The sequence below is a fragment of the Pseudophryne corroboree genome, chromosome 1 (genome assembly GCF_028390025.1).
Source record: "Pseudophryne corroboree isolate aPseCor3 chromosome 1, aPseCor3.hap2, whole genome shotgun sequence".
Taxonomy (NCBI): Eukaryota; Metazoa; Chordata; class Amphibia; order Anura; family Myobatrachidae; genus Pseudophryne; species Pseudophryne corroboree.
The window spans coordinates 1,079,712,101-1,079,727,647 of record NC_086444.1 but is presented as its reverse complement, the minus strand read 5'-3'; the positions used below and the strand labels follow the sequence as shown (position 1 = coordinate 1,079,727,647).

At 47.0% G+C, this 15,547-nt stretch overlaps 1 protein-coding gene across 7 annotated transcripts in view; it reads left to right on the top strand.

Moving 5' to 3' along the window:
- LIMCH1 (LIM and calponin homology domains 1) overlaps window positions 1–15,547 on the top strand; it is a 484,664-nt gene that overhangs the window by 209,252 nt on the left and 259,865 nt on the right. The gene's annotated exons all lie outside the window — the stretch shown is intronic.

Below are 15,547 nucleotides of genomic sequence, written 5' to 3'. Positions count from 1 at the left end.
TTGATTATAGAATCCAAAGGGGAACGTTCTGAGTTACAGATGTTTCCCCTCTCTGTTTTTTCTATTAGATCTTGACGTTTCCCCTCTGGAAGGGGAGGTAGTACGCGACGCCATACAGAGGTGCGTCAGGTTCATGGCATTGTCCTGCTGTCCATTAAAAAAGAAAGAAAAAAGAAAGACTAAGAGGTTTCAATTAGTTGTTCTCCGCATTCAGATTGCCTGGGTGGATATCAAGGATTGTCTTTGCCATTTCACCGGAGTGATGGCAGTATGATGGTTTTCTTTCAATAGTAAGAACCTTTGTTATTCTGTTCTGAGACGCTCTCCTGATTAAGGCGAGGTCAAGAAACAAGTGGTGCAAATCATTGTTTCTCTCTGACTGTTCTTCAACACAGGGAATGGCTGTTGTTCCCAACGACGCAGAGTTCGGAAGTGGGTATCAGAGTAGATACTGACCGGTTGAGGTTATGTGTTTTTTCCTGTGGAAAGAGGTCTGAGGATCCAGAGTCGGATCAGATTTGCTGTGACAATACATCAATTGGTTCTGTTAATAAAGCAGGTGGGTGCGGCCTAAGAGGCCTTTTTGGTGAGCAGGTCAAATGCCGGAGTGGTTTTCAGGGGACCAGTTGGAAATGTGGTCCGGGTCTCACCTGCACATGCACCGGTATTTAATCCTAATGGCTAGGACATCGCTCCTGTGGTGTCTACTCGGTTCTCACCTTCTAGAGGGACGAAGGTTCGGGATCCAGGATTAGGTCCTGGTGTCCATGCATGCAGATCTCCGAGGTTGGGGAGCTGTCCTGGCAAGGGACGTATTTCCAGAGGAAAAGGTCAATCTGGGAAGCTTGTCTGCAATAAGTTTTCTTGAATTAAGAGCTATTTTCGACGAACATATTCTTCGTGTTTGCCGTGTTAGTTCTGTCAGTCGACTTGACAGCAGTGGCATAAGTAAGCCGCTAGGGCGGAACAAGGAGCAGAGCGGCAATGGCAGAAGATGCAAAAGTTTGCCGCTGGGTGGAAAGACTGGTAAATGCTTTATTAGCAGTCTTCGTTCCGAAGGTAAACGACGGAAAAATAGATTTGCTCTGCAGATGCGATCTCCATCCGGGAGAAATACAGTCACCATTGAGAAGTTTTGACAGAAGTGACAAGTCTTTGAGGAGTGCCTCAATTGGACATGTTGGCGCCTCTTCTCAACGTGAGGCCTCATGGATATTGTTCCAGGTCAAGGGACACGCAAGCTATAGCAGTGGACGCCTTCGTGACACCTTGGGTGTTTTCAGTCGGTCTATGGGTCCCCTCCGCTTTCACTCTTTCTGAAGGTGATAAACCTAAGAAGAACAAAGGTTCAGGCGATCCTCTTGGCTCCGGTCTAGCCAAGGAGGGCTTGGTATCCAGTTTTTCATGGTTTACTCATAGAAGATCCCTGGCCTCTTCCCCTACGTAAGGAACTGTTGCAGTAAGATCCGGGCGTGTATCAAGACTTACCGCGGCGGCGTTTGACGGCGTGGCGGTTGAATGCCATATCCTAGCCCGAAAGGGTGTTCCCAGTGGAGTTATTTTCCTCACTTTTTCAGATTAGAAAATAAGTAACGGCTAAGCCTTACCACAGTAGTTGGCGTAACTCTGTGCCTTGGTGTGAATCCAAGAAGGCTCATACGGAAGACTTTCAGCTGGGTTGTTCTTATCCCTGCTTTGCAAGCAGGTGTGGATGCAGGCTTAAAGTTAGGCTTCATTTCAGTGCAGTTTTGGCCTTATAAATTTTCTTTAAAAAAAAAAAAAAGGGAATTGGCCACCTTTCCGGAAGTTCAGTCTTTAGTGAAAGGAGTACTGCACATCCAACCGCATTTGTGCCACCATTGGCACCGTGGGACCTTGGCATGGTGTTGCGTTACTTGTGTCACACTGTTTGGAACCTTTGGGAAACGTTGTGTTAAGATTTCTCTCTTGAAGAGTGGTCATGCTATTCACTTTGGCATCCACAAAGCGGGTGTCTGAAGTAGCGGCTTTGTCTCACAAGAGCCCCTGTTGGTTCTTCCATGTGGATAGAGCGTTGAGAACTCAGATAATAGTTCTGCCTAGAGTGGTTTCTGTGTTTCGCAGAAACCAGACGATTTTGATGCCTGTGGTTACTTAGGCATTGGCTGATTCAAAGTCTCTTGATGTAGTCGGGGCTTTGAATAATTCTGTTGCCAATTTGGCTCAGATTGGGGAAACAGAGGTTCTGTTTATCCGGTATGCTCCCAGCATGATTGGGACGCCTCCGTCTATGCGGTCTGTTACAGGCTGGATCTGTGATACGATTCGGCATGCTCGTTCTACGGCTGGATTGCCGTTATCGAAGTGGTGGAGGCCCATTCTACTAGGAAGATGGGCTCTTCTTGGGCGGATGCCGAGGTGTCTCGGCGGTTCAACTTTGCCGAGCGGCTACTTGGTTGGGTTCAAACACTTTTCCTCAGATCTACACGTTTGATACCCTGGCTGATGGGGACCTCATGTTTGCTCAATCGGTGCTGCAGAGTCGTCCGCACTCTCCCGCCCGGTCTGGAGCTTTGGTATACATCCTATGGTCCTTACGCAGTCCCCAGCATCCTCTAGGACGTATAAGAAAATAGGATTTTAATACCTACCGGTAAATCCTTTTCTCTTAGTCCGTAGAGCAGGGGTGGGGAACCTCTGGCCCGCGGGCCGTATAAGGCCCGCAAAGCCGTTTGGTCCGGCCCACCAGCTTGTGTCAGTGAGACATGCTGCCGCTCAGTCCGGCGGCAGCGTGTCTCAGCTGTCAGAACAGGGATGAGAGCGCAGCTGTCGGGTGGGAGCGGCGGCGTGTATGACTTGAAACCAGCCGCCGGTTCGTGAGCCAATCAGAGCTCGCGGACCGGCAGCCAATCAGGAGCCGCGGCTGCCGGTCTGCGAGCTCTGATTGGCTCTCGAACCGGCGGCTGGTTTCAAGTCCTACACGCCGCCGCCCAACATAGCCGCGCTCTCCTCCGTGTCCCGCCGAAAGCAGCATGGTAAGCAGCACGGAGGAGGGGAGGGGGAAGGGGAGGGGGGGGCAGGGCATCTGTATACCTGGCACTGTGGCGGCATCTGTATACCTGGCACTGTGGCGGCATCTGTATACCTGGCACTGTGGCGGCATCTGTATACCTGGCACTGTGGCGGCATCTGTATACCTGGCACTGTGGCGGCATCTGTATACCTGGCACTGTGAGGGGCATTTGTATACCTGGCACTGTGGGGGGCATTTGTATACCTGGCACTGTGAGGGGCATTTGTATACCTGGCACTGTGAGGGGCATTTGTATACCTGGCACTGTGAGGGGCATTTGTATACCTGGCACTGTGGGGGGCATTTGTATACCTGGCACTGTGGGGGCATTTGTATACCTGGCACTGTGGGGGCATTTGTATACCTGGCACTGTGGGGGCATTTGTATACCTGGCACTGTGAGGGGCATTTGTATATCTGGCACTGTGGGGGGCATTTGTATACCTGGCACTGTGGGGGGCATTTGTATACCTGGCACTGTGGGGGGCATTTGTATACCTGGCACTGTGGGGGGCATTTGTATACCTGGCACTGTGGGGGCATCTGTATACCTGGCACTGTGGGGGCATCTGTATACCTGGCACTGTGAGGGGCATTTGTATGCCTGGCACTGTGGGGGGCATTTGTATACCTGGCACTGTGGCGGCATCTGTATACCTGGCACTGTGGCGGCATCTGTATACCTGGCACTGTGGCGGCATCTGTATACCTTGCACTGTGGGGGGCATTTGTATACCTGGCACTGTGGGGGCATCTGTATACCTGGCACTGTGAGGGGCATTTGTGGATCTGGCACCGCACTATTGGGGGCATATGTGTATCACATCCCATTTTAACTGGCCACACCCATTTTTTGGGCGCGTGCGCCTCCGGCGCGCGCACACACAGTACCTCTAAGGGGCAGACCTACTGGGGGGCAGAGTAATTTTTTAAGTTCAGAATTTTTGTATGGCCCCGAAGGATTTTATAAATATCCAAATGGCCCTCGGTAGAAAAAAGGTTCCCCACCCCTGCCGTAGAGGATGCTTGGCACCCATCCCAGTGCGTACTGTATCTGCAGTTTTTGATTATGGTTACACTCTTGTGATGTTTCTTTTCAGTCAGGCTGTTGCTGACGTTGTTAATGCCATGGCATGCAGTGTCTTATTATTGGTTGTGTTGAGACACTGGTTGTGTTACATATACTCTCAGCATATGGCTGTGTATTTTTCATGCCGTTGGCTGGTATTCTATTGAATGCCACGTTCTGCGGTATGTTAGTGGTGTGAGCTGGTATGACACTCACCGTGTTTAAACAATAAATTCTTTCCTCGAAATGTCCGTCTCCCTGGGCACCGTTTTCTAACTGAGGTCTGGAGGAGGGGCATAGAGGGAGGAGCCAGTTCACACCCTTTCAAAGTCTTATAGTGTGCCCATGTCTCCTGCGGATCCCGTCTATACCCCATGGTCCTTACGGAGTCCCCAGCATCCTCTACGGACTAAGAAAAAAGGATTTACCGGTAGGTATTAAAATCCTATTTTTGTTTGTCCTATCTTCAGATAAGACAATGACAATCCAGTATTTATTGTCTTCGACAGATACTGGACAACTCTAGAACAATAGGGGTAACCAAAGGTATTTGCCTTCTTCATAGGATTTCAAAGCTTTGCGTAAACAAGGCCGTCTGGTACATTGTATTAGAGTTTCTAGGAGGATAATTTATGTGTGAACCATCTTCTTGCTATTAGAAGGATGAGCAGACAGTGGGTGATTTATGCATTATATGGATTAAATATATGATATGTCTTTGTGGCTTTTCCATGCGAGTACAAATGCTACCGTAATCACTTATACCACGCGCTAACACGCACGGCCACGTGAGTGATCATACGCAATTTGTGAATATGTGCACGCACGGCAGAATAAGTACGCGCACGGAGGCCATCTGTGTGGTGTTTGTATGTGATGTGTGTACTGTAATATTTTCCGACTTTGACAGGTCCCATGGTGCAACTGGAGGCACAAATGGAGGCTTGATGTGCAGAACCCCTTTCACGAAGGTCTGAACTTCTGGAAAGGAGGCCAATTATTTTTGAAAGAAAACTGATAAAGCCGAAATCTGGACCTTGATTGACCCCAATCTAAAGCCTGCATCCACACCAGCCTGCAGAAAATGGAGAAAAAGTCCCAACTCAAACTCTTCTGTAGGAGCCGTCTTGGATTCACACCAAGACACATATTTTCTCGAAATACGGTGGTAATGTTTAGACGTTACTCCTTTCCTGGCCTGAATAAGAGTGGGGATGACTTCCTTGGGAATACCCTTTCGGGCTAGTATCCGGTGCTTAACAGCCATGCCGTCAAACGTAGCCGCGGTAGGTCTTGATACACACGGCCCCTGCTGTAGTAGGTCCTCGCGAGGAGGAAGAGGCCGAGGATCTTCTATGAGCAACTCCTGAAGATCTGGATACCAAGCCCTCCTTGGCCAGTCTGGGGCAATGAAGATTGCTCGAACTCTTGTTGTTCTTATTATGTTGAGAACTTTTGGAATCAGTGGAAGTGGAGGGAAATCATGTACCGACCGAAACACCCACTGGGTCACCAGTGCATCCACTGCTATTGCTTGAGGGTCTCTCGACCTGGAACAATATCTCTGAAGCTTCTTGTTTAGACGAGATGCCATCATGTCTACTTGAGGAACTCCCCAAAGACTTGTCACCTCTGCGAAGACTTCTTGGTGGAGGCCCCACTCTCCTGGATGGAGATCATGTCTGCTGATGAAGTCTGATTCCCAGTTGTCCCCTCCCGGAATGAAAATTGCTGACAGAGCTCTTACATGTCTTTCTGCCCAGAGGAGAATCCTCGTCACCTCTGCCATTGCCGCTCTGCTTTTCGTTCCGCCTTGCCTGTTTATGTAAGCGGCTGCTGTTACATTGTCCGCCTGGATCTGCACGGGATGATCTTGAAGAAGATGTACCGCTTGTAGAAGGCCGTTGTAAATGGCTCTCAATTCCAGAACGTTTATGTGAAGGCAGGCTTCCTGACTTGACCATTTTCCTTGGAAGCTTTCCCCCTGTGTGACAGCTCCCCAGCCTCGGAGACTTGCATCTGTGATTACCAGGACCCAGTCCTGAATCCCGAACCTGCATCCCTTTAATAGGTGAAAACTGTGTAGCCACCACAGGAGCGAAATCCTGGCTTTGGGGGACAGGATTATTTTCCGGTGCATGTGTAGGTGGGATCTGGACGACTTGTCCATCACGTCCCACTGGAACACTCTGGCATGAAATCAGCCAAACTGTATGGCCTCGTAGGCCGCTACCATTTTCCCCAACAACCGAATGCATTGATGGAAAGACACGCTTGTTGGCTTCAATATTTGTTTGACCATTTTCTGGATTTCCAGAGCCTTTTACACTGGAAGAAATACTCTCTGTACTTCTGTGTCCAGAATCATCCCTAAAAAGGACAATCTTGTCGTTGGTTCCAGCTGCGACTTTGGAAAATTCATGATCCAACCGTGTTGTTGGAGCATTGACAGGGAGAGTGCAATGTTTTGCACCAGCTGTTCCCTGGATCTCGCTTTTATCAGGAGATCGTCCAGATAAGGAATTATATTGACTCCTTTTTGACGGAGGACCATCATCTCCGCCATCACCTTGGTGAATACCCTCGGTGCTGTGGAGAGTCCGAACGGCAACGTCTGGAACTGGTAATGGCAATCCTGTACTGCGAATCTCAAAAAGCTTGGTGAGGAGGATACATGGGAACATGCAAGTAAGCATCCTTTATGTCTACTGACACCATGAAGTCCCCCTCCTCCAGACTGGAAATCACTGCCCTCAGGGATTCCATCTTGAACTTGAACCTTTTCAGGTAGAGATTCAGATTTTTCAGGTTTAAAATCGGTCTGACCAAGCCGTCCGGCTTCGGAACTACGAAGAGGCTTGAATAAAAATCTTCTCCTTGCTGTGACAAGGGTACCAGGACAATGAACTGATCCTGACATAATTTTTTAATTGCCGCTGTTACTGCCTCTCTTTCTGGAAGAGAAGCTGGCAAGGTCGATTTGAAAAATCGGCATGGGGGGACGCCTTGAAACTCCAGTTTGTACCCATGGGACACTATTTGTAAGACCCATGGGTCCAGGCCAGATTGAATCCAGATTTGACTGAAAAGTTTCAGACGTGCTCCCACCCAAGCGGACTCCCGCAAGGGAGCCCCAGCGTCATGCTGCAGTTTTGGCAGAAGCAGGGGTGGACTTCTGCTCCAGGGATCTTGGAGACGCTGCAGATTTCTTTCCTTTTCCCCTTCCCCTACCTGCAAAGAAGGGGGAACCTTTGGTCTTTTTGTATTTGTTGGGCCGAAAGGACTGCATGTGAGAGTGATGTGTCTTTTTCGCCGGTGCAGGAGCATAAGGCAAGAATGTCGACTTACCTGCGGTAGCCGCAGAGACTAACGCATCCAGCCCATCTCCAAACAAGGCCTCACATTTATACGTGAGAGCCTCCATATTTCTTTTGGAATCTGCATCAGCATTCCACTGGCGAATCCACAACGCCCTCCGAGCCGATACTGCCATGGTAGTGGCTGTTGAACGCAAGAGTCCAATATCTTTCATAGCTTCCAGCATGTATGCGGCATTGTCTTTGATATTACCTAACGTTAGGAGTATCTCGTCTCTATCAATCGTGTCAATGTCTAATGACAAGTTATCCGACCATTTTTCAATAGCACGATTCACCCACGTGCAAGCAATGGTGGGTCTGAGCAGCGTACCATTGGCCACATAAATAGATTTTAACATAGTCTCCATTTTGCGGTCTGCCGGCTCCTTTAGTGAAGCCGTCCCAGGTGCAGGGAGAATAACCTTTTTTGTTAACCTTGACAGTGCACTGTCTAACTCCGGGGGTGACTCCCATCTTTTCCTGTCCTCTAATGGAAAAGGAGAAGCAATCTGAATCCTTTTGGGAATATGAAATTTCTTTTCAGGATTCACCCATACTCCCTCAAAAAGAGTATTTAGCTCATGGGAAGGAGGAAAGTTACCTTACATTTCTTTTCCTTATAGAAATAAGCCTTTTCCTGAGGTACAGTAGGGGCTTCTGTAACTTCTAAGACCTCCTTTATAGCCACAATCATATATTGTATGTTTTTTGCCAATTTAGGATCTATCCCCCTGGAATCATTATCGACACAAGAATCAGAGTCCGTGTTGGTATCAGTATGTACAATGTTTGCAAACGGTCTCTTATGTGACCCAGAGGGGTCGTCTGGGGATGAGAAAGCAGAACCCTGAAAAATCACATCTTCCACTGATTTTCTCCAGCTTTTTGCATGAGACGCAGACTTATCTAATCTACTGCTGATATGATTCACACTATCACGTATTTCTTTCACCCATTCAGGCTCGTGGTGTGCCGGCAGCGCCACCACATTACAACTGTGTCCCTAAAATGGCTCCCTCAGGGGAAGAACGCCCTGCCTCAGAAATGTCACACACGTGCACAAACACACCACAGACACTCCGGGACTTATAGGGGACAGACCCACAGTAAAATCTGTCAGAAGGACACAGATAGGAGCAGCCAGCTCACAAACCCAGCGCCAGTAACACTTTGTCTGTAAAACATAAAATGCCCACTGACATACAGCGCTTTTTATAATGTAAATACACACTGTAAAGCACCAATTTTACTGTGCCCCCCTTTTGCACCCTGATACTTGTATTCAGTAGTGGAGGAGGACCAGCGTTGTCTCTGCAGCCTGAGGAGAGAGAGAAAATGGCACTGAGCAGTGTGCTGGCTGCCTGAGGAGGAAGCTCCGCCCCCGCAATGGCACGTTTCTCTTTAGAGATTCTGATAATATTATTTATACTGGCGGGGGTAGGACTGTGCCTCGGCATCTTATGCCCCCTTTCTGCCAGTTTTATAAGGTTTCATGCTGCCCAGGGCGATCCCCTTTCCCCCGGGCCCTGCACTCTGCAGTGCCTGTGTTGTGTGGGCAGTATGGCGCGCTGCGCTCCCGCCAGTCGCGCGGTACCTTTAGCCGTCACCTTGATTGAAGATCACTCTTCTAACACTCACCTATCTTCTGACTTCTGGCTCTGCAAGGGGGGTGACTGCGTGCTGTGAGAGTGAGCATCTAGGCACAGCTAGCGTTCAGTACCCTTCAGGAGCTAATGGTGTCCTGTCAGCCAGAAGCAGAGCCATGAAACTCTTCAGGTGCCCCCTCAGTACCACGAAGAAGGGAGACTGTCATACCCTCCAACATGACCCGCCCCACTAGGTACAAAATGCTCTGTTTCTGGACTTCCCTCTTCATTTATTATTGCCATCACCTGTGAAGAAACAGCTTTCTTGTCATTTAACTATTTCAACACAGGTGATGGAAATCATAAATTAAGAGGGAAGTCCAGAAACAGAGCATTTTGTACCTAGTGGGGCGGGTCATGTTGGAGGGTCTGGACTGTTGCCAGCAGTCCTCCCTGAAAATAAAAACCTAACATAAATCTTTTCAGAGAAACACAGTAGAGCTCCCCTGGAGTGCATCCAGTCTACCTGGGCACATTTCTAAAACTGAGGTCTGGAGGAGGAGCATAGAGGGAGGAGCCAGTTCACACCCTGCGGAACCGTCTATACCCCATGGTACTGAAGTGGACCCCAGCATACTCTAGGGCGTATGAGAAAAAGATTTTCTATTCTACTGAAGGAGATAAAACAAGCAGCAGGGATTTCTATAGAAATTACCACTGTTTTCTCGCAGCCAAGAGCAAACCCAATTTTTTCTTAAATAGTTATTTTAAGAAAAAATTGTCAGAGCCCCCTGGATAACTAACACGCCTCCTTACGCCATCCTGAGATGGTGAATGGATTTTGGAGAAGCAAAGCGGAAAGCTCCGCTTTCACTGCTTCTATGAACCGCTTCTATGCAATCCTGGCACAGAGGCAGAGCAGGGTCACTGCTGGAGAAATGAGGTTTCTGCATGGTAACCTCTTCTGTAAATAGGAGTTACTGTAGCAGTGAAAAGCCCTGTTATCACTGATGAAGGGCTTTTCACTGCTACATGAATAGACCCCATAGTCTGCCCCAAACAAAGCGCAGTTTATGTAATACAGTACTTATGCAGACCCAGTGATCACAGTAAGCCACTTACCAGATTCTGTCGCTGGCCAGACTCTGTGAATTTGGGGTTTCCGGGCAACTGGAAGCCTCCCCTGCTTATACCTATGGATACCGATGTCAGTCAAGTGTGTGTGAGATCTGTCCAGCGTGTGTGTCCCAGTCAATGTCAGCACTGTGAAGCATGTGGCAGCCAGGCACAGGAGTGACTGGAACACACCGGCAAGTGTCCAGTGTTCTACGGTATCATCTTTTTTTTCTTTTTCTTTTTCCCCCCATAGGATTTTGGATGCAAAAAACCTTGACTTTTTTTTTTTTTTTAAATTGAATACCATTGGCATTGGGAGCATGTGTACCCGCAGTAATTTCAGTTGGTCACAAGGCTTAGCTTGGCCTACTGCTGTCACTGATCACTGATTGCATAACTCCTATAAAGACTATAAAATGTGTACTGTACATACAGCTTAGCATGCCCAAAGCATGTTGGGAGCAGTTGTGGTAGTCTGTAGAACAGCATGGCTTTCATATGCGTGTTTGCTTTTCCTGCTTCTGTTGCCAAGCTCACTGTAACATCACTTGTGCAACCTGCTGTACCCCAAGGCAATGTTCCCAATAACCCAACGGTCCGTGAGCTTAGAGGCTGGCTTATCTCAGGTGTGTTGTAAAATAATGATAGGATGAGCTTGCTTTTCAATAGGTCTGATCAAATCTGTCTAGAACATCTCCTTGGGAACAAATATCCTGGACTTAGCCTGTCTGTACCTCTGCTACGCACGGCTGCGCACCTTTTAAAAAAAGGATTTATTGGGAAGGAGAACGAGCAGTCTTGTCAGTATCAGACAGACCATGTAGAATGGGAAGTGATGACTCTGTCTGCAGCTTGCTATTTGTCTTGGGACTAGAACTGCAGGTGTGTTTTTGTTGGCAACGTCTTTTCTTTCACTTTAGCACGTGTGTTGTATAGGGCTATTTTATATTGCTACAATTTGTTTCTCCACAAAAGCTGAATGCTGGCTTTATTATAAAATATAGAGTTTGAGAGAACTTTGCACACTTCTGGTTATTTCTGTTGGTAAAACGAGGTGTGAACAGAAATAAGCGATGTCTTACTACTCTGTCACCTTGCGGAGCTTAATCAGGGGCAGAATCTTGCAGTTAGGCCTAATTGAATCAGTCCCAGGATGACCGTGGCACGAACCCCGAAATATTGTATCCCCCCTTTCAGCTTTTTATTGCCAGCCCTATGCCACTTACAGCTAGTGATTTGTGTATATAAGCGCTTTGCACTGTATACAGCAGCTTTAACAAGCGCAACAACAACAACCAGGCTTGGCAAGGCTTCCAGTTCTGACACCCTCTGTCCCTGTTTCCAGACGGCCACCACCAATATATAGGATTACATTTCTGGCAACACTGGTGACGGGAAGTACATAGCTATACAGTATACCAGTCTGTCTCCTCTATCACTGTCACCTGGGCAGGTATAGATAAATAGGCACACAATTTCTATGGTTTCTTTTTCTTTCTTGACCCATAAATCTGTAAGTGTGTGTGGGTATAGATAGATATAGATATTTTAAAGCTTCAAACTGATGTGAACCCCCTACTTCCTCTCTACAGTTCTCATCCTACCCCAATACGCTGTGCTCCTCGCTCACTGTCTCTCCCCTCTGTCACCCGACTGTCTGTTATTGGCACTACCATTTGAAGCTCACACAACCAGGGCCCTCTTCCCTCATGTGCTTTTCTCTCCCACTTACATCTCCTCCCACTACCCACAATGGAACCAAGCTATTGGGTTCAACAGCCAGCGCTACTTCTGTGGGTATGACTGCATATGAAAATATATCTTGTATACCATTTCTTTTTCTTCTTGTTTGTTTGAACAGATTCTGCTTACATACTTAGTAAGGTGCTGCAAACCCTTTGTGGTGCCATAGAAATAAAGGATAATAAAATAATTATTACGATTATATAATATTGAATAAACTAGCAAAAGTGAACCATTAATTCAAAAGTCTGTTTTTTTAATTTTTTTTATAATGGTATGGAAGAAGCTTTTATTCTGTATCTTAAAGTCCTCACAAGCAATCCCTGTGCTATGATCCTCCTCTCCTTTTCTTGAGAAGGTTGCAGAGAGCAGTGACTAATGTACGTACGTACATACATACATACATACACACATACATACATACATACATACATACATACATACATACACACACACATACACACATACACACATACATACATACATACATACATACATACATACACACATACATACATACACACATACAGGATCTAAGGTGGAGATTCTGAAGTAAGAACATAGGAAGTTTCTTCTCTGTAGGATCCATGCACCTGAAACACATTGCAACATAACTTATGTTTCTGGCATTCTGCTTGGCTGTGAATCACCTAGAATCTAGGTCCTAGATGATCGGAATGCAATCACTTTTCCGGCTGGCTGAATCCCAGTGGTCAGGATGCCGACAGCGGGAATCCTGGCGCACAGGGGCTCTTCTAACTCGTGGGTGTCCGCGGCACCCATAGAGTGAGAATAGAACCTGTGGCGAGCGCACCGATCCTGCAAGGGGACTCAGCGCTGTTGGCATTCTGGTAGGCGGGATGCCGCAGTCGGGATCTTGACAGCCGGCATCCCGCCCGCCGGTAAATAGTATGCATTCCAGATGATCAGTACTCTGCTTTCACTATGGTTTAATTCTAGAGAGCTTGGGGGTACAAAAACAAAACTTATAAATCCTAGGCGTCTGGGCACTAACTAAACATAATCGGTTCCCACTCTCAATGTTGTAGGATCTAATGCCCCTACCACAAACACAGACATATACGCAGTACTTACAGTCAGTAAATTACAGTGTCTCATAACAGGCCTGCAGCCTGTTTTCCCAGGTTGTGAGACCCTGAGCCAAACCCTGGCACAGCTTATTTATGCCTCTTACAGGTGCAGGCACTCATTAGCCTGCTCTCAGGCTGAATGTCTGAAAACCCAAAATGGGCTTTATGGGTGGAGCCTCCCTCCTCTCTCACACCCATACCATGTTCAATATGTAATACACCCTTTTGAGATTTTCCCTCTCATGTCCCATTTAATGCTGTGTGCTGAACATCTCTTATTAGGAAGAGAGCAGTGTACATACTGTACCTTCATGCAGCCAGAGAACTATTGGGATTTGTATGTGAAATCCAGGGAATCTAAACAGTGCACTCAGGAGATTTTAGAGAATTTTTTTGTGCCCACAACTGGTGTATACACAGTTAGCACATACTATACATGCTGAGAACGCAATATCTCTGTGTTCTACACTTCTGCCCAGGAACGCAGAGGGGGCTGTTTTCCTGACTTCTGCACCGGACAGGTAAGTATTTGTGAATTACAACTTAAAACTACTAACTATTGCATTGGTATACAGTAATGCGATATACAGTAGAGTGATAAAGAACACACTGCTCACAGTCTGCTGCATTAGTGGTTCTCAAACTTTGTACTCGGGATCCCAAACAGTACACCTTTCCCAGGTCACCTAGCAGTGTGCACAGGTGTATGCATTACTCACTGACACATTTTAAAAGCTAATTATTTAATTTGTGATTCTGCGAGGAGACCTGGAAAACATGAACGGTTGGTGTCCTGAGGACTGGTTTGTGAATCTACAGTATGTACTACATAAATAGACCGCTCCATTAAGGAAGCTGTTCTCCAAACATTCACCTATCAGGAGTTAGATGATGGCATGTTATCAGGACCTTCTCTCTGACTGGCATCAGACACATTGAGGTAAATATAGCGTGCAGTCTCGCTGGCTAGAAAGTGGAAGCTGTTTTTACTATTTTGCAGTACGTGGATCCCCTGCCTGTACTACTGCTATTCCTTGTCCATTATTTTTATGCTTCATGTCTGTACTTGTGGATCCCCACCGGGAAGGGGTCTGCAGGACGCATTTAGGAAATATTCCCAGCAACATATGCTGCTTAAATCCCACTATATATATAAGTGGACTTTGCACAAGGATGCAATAGGATAAGAACATTAATATCATGCAAAGGTTATTTGTGGCTGGAAAACTTAATTTCAAGATCAGCTCCATATTTTCCAAAGTTTTTTTTTATAGCATGCTTCCTAAAATAAATAATGTTTTTTTTTATAATGGAGCCCTCCTCCCCTCCCCTTATTAACTGATGTTTCAAGGCAAAGCTACCATTGTGTACCTGGCTTTGTTTATCCGTATTTGTTGTCCTGGAAACTAGTAAATCTTAAGGGTGGTACACACGGAGCGATTTTTACTTAATTTCTAAGCAATCTGACTAGATTGCTTAGAAATTTAGCACACATCGCTCCGTGTGTAGGGTGCCGCCGATAGATCGCACATCGCTATCGCAGGCTCTAGATTTGGCATGCCACAGCTGTGTGCAGTGAGCGACCTCTGTCCCCCCTTCCGCTCAGCACACATCGCACAGAGTGCTGAGCGGGGGGAGAGATGTGTGCTGAGCGGTCTGTGATAGATCGCTCAGCACACATCTCATGTGTGAACCCCCCTTTATGCTCTCTTGTGCCTCTCTCTGACAGTGCGGGGAACATTGCTTAGTCATTGGTTGGAACAATTGCTTTGAAATGTTAAAACATGTTATACCGTTACAGGTGCTTATTATTACGTGTACCGTGAAATGTGTATTCCGTACATGTTTGACCTCTGGGCCCAATTCAGTTAGGATTGCATTTGCGAAGGTGTATAGATCAATGTGATTGCAGTCCGGGATGAACATCGCGACTGATGTTCAACTGCGACGGTAGGCTGAGTAAGCCTGTACTTTTTCAAGCTTGCCGTAAAGAAACCGCGTATCACAATGCAGTCCTTGGCTCGCCATTTCCAGAAAACACGATCCCCGTTTCCAGCAACTTCGGCAAACCTCTGCCCCATTCCCCCCCCCACACACACACACACACACATCCCCCCCCAACCGAATATCAATCAGGCAGAGGCATTCGCATCCCTGCGATACAATTGCAGGACCCGTTCTGCACATGCACAGAACGGGTTGTGAACGTGTGCATCGGTGAAACTGCGGGTTGGATCACGATCTAACCTGATTCAGGCCCTCTGTCAGCAAATGTATTACATGAGCAAATGTATTACATGGACAGGTTAGATTCAAAGTTTGGGATAGGTGATTTAAGCCTTTAAAGCTCTTGGGTATTGGCCACCTACATTAGTAAAACCTTAGAAGTTATAGAACCTGGAAGCTAAATAAAAATGTGAACTTGCTATGATATCAACAACAGGTGTTTACTGGGTGTCATTTTATTTGGATTCTTATGTTTCTTCATGTCATTTATGCAGTGCTCTAAAATATCCTGGACAAATAGTGGA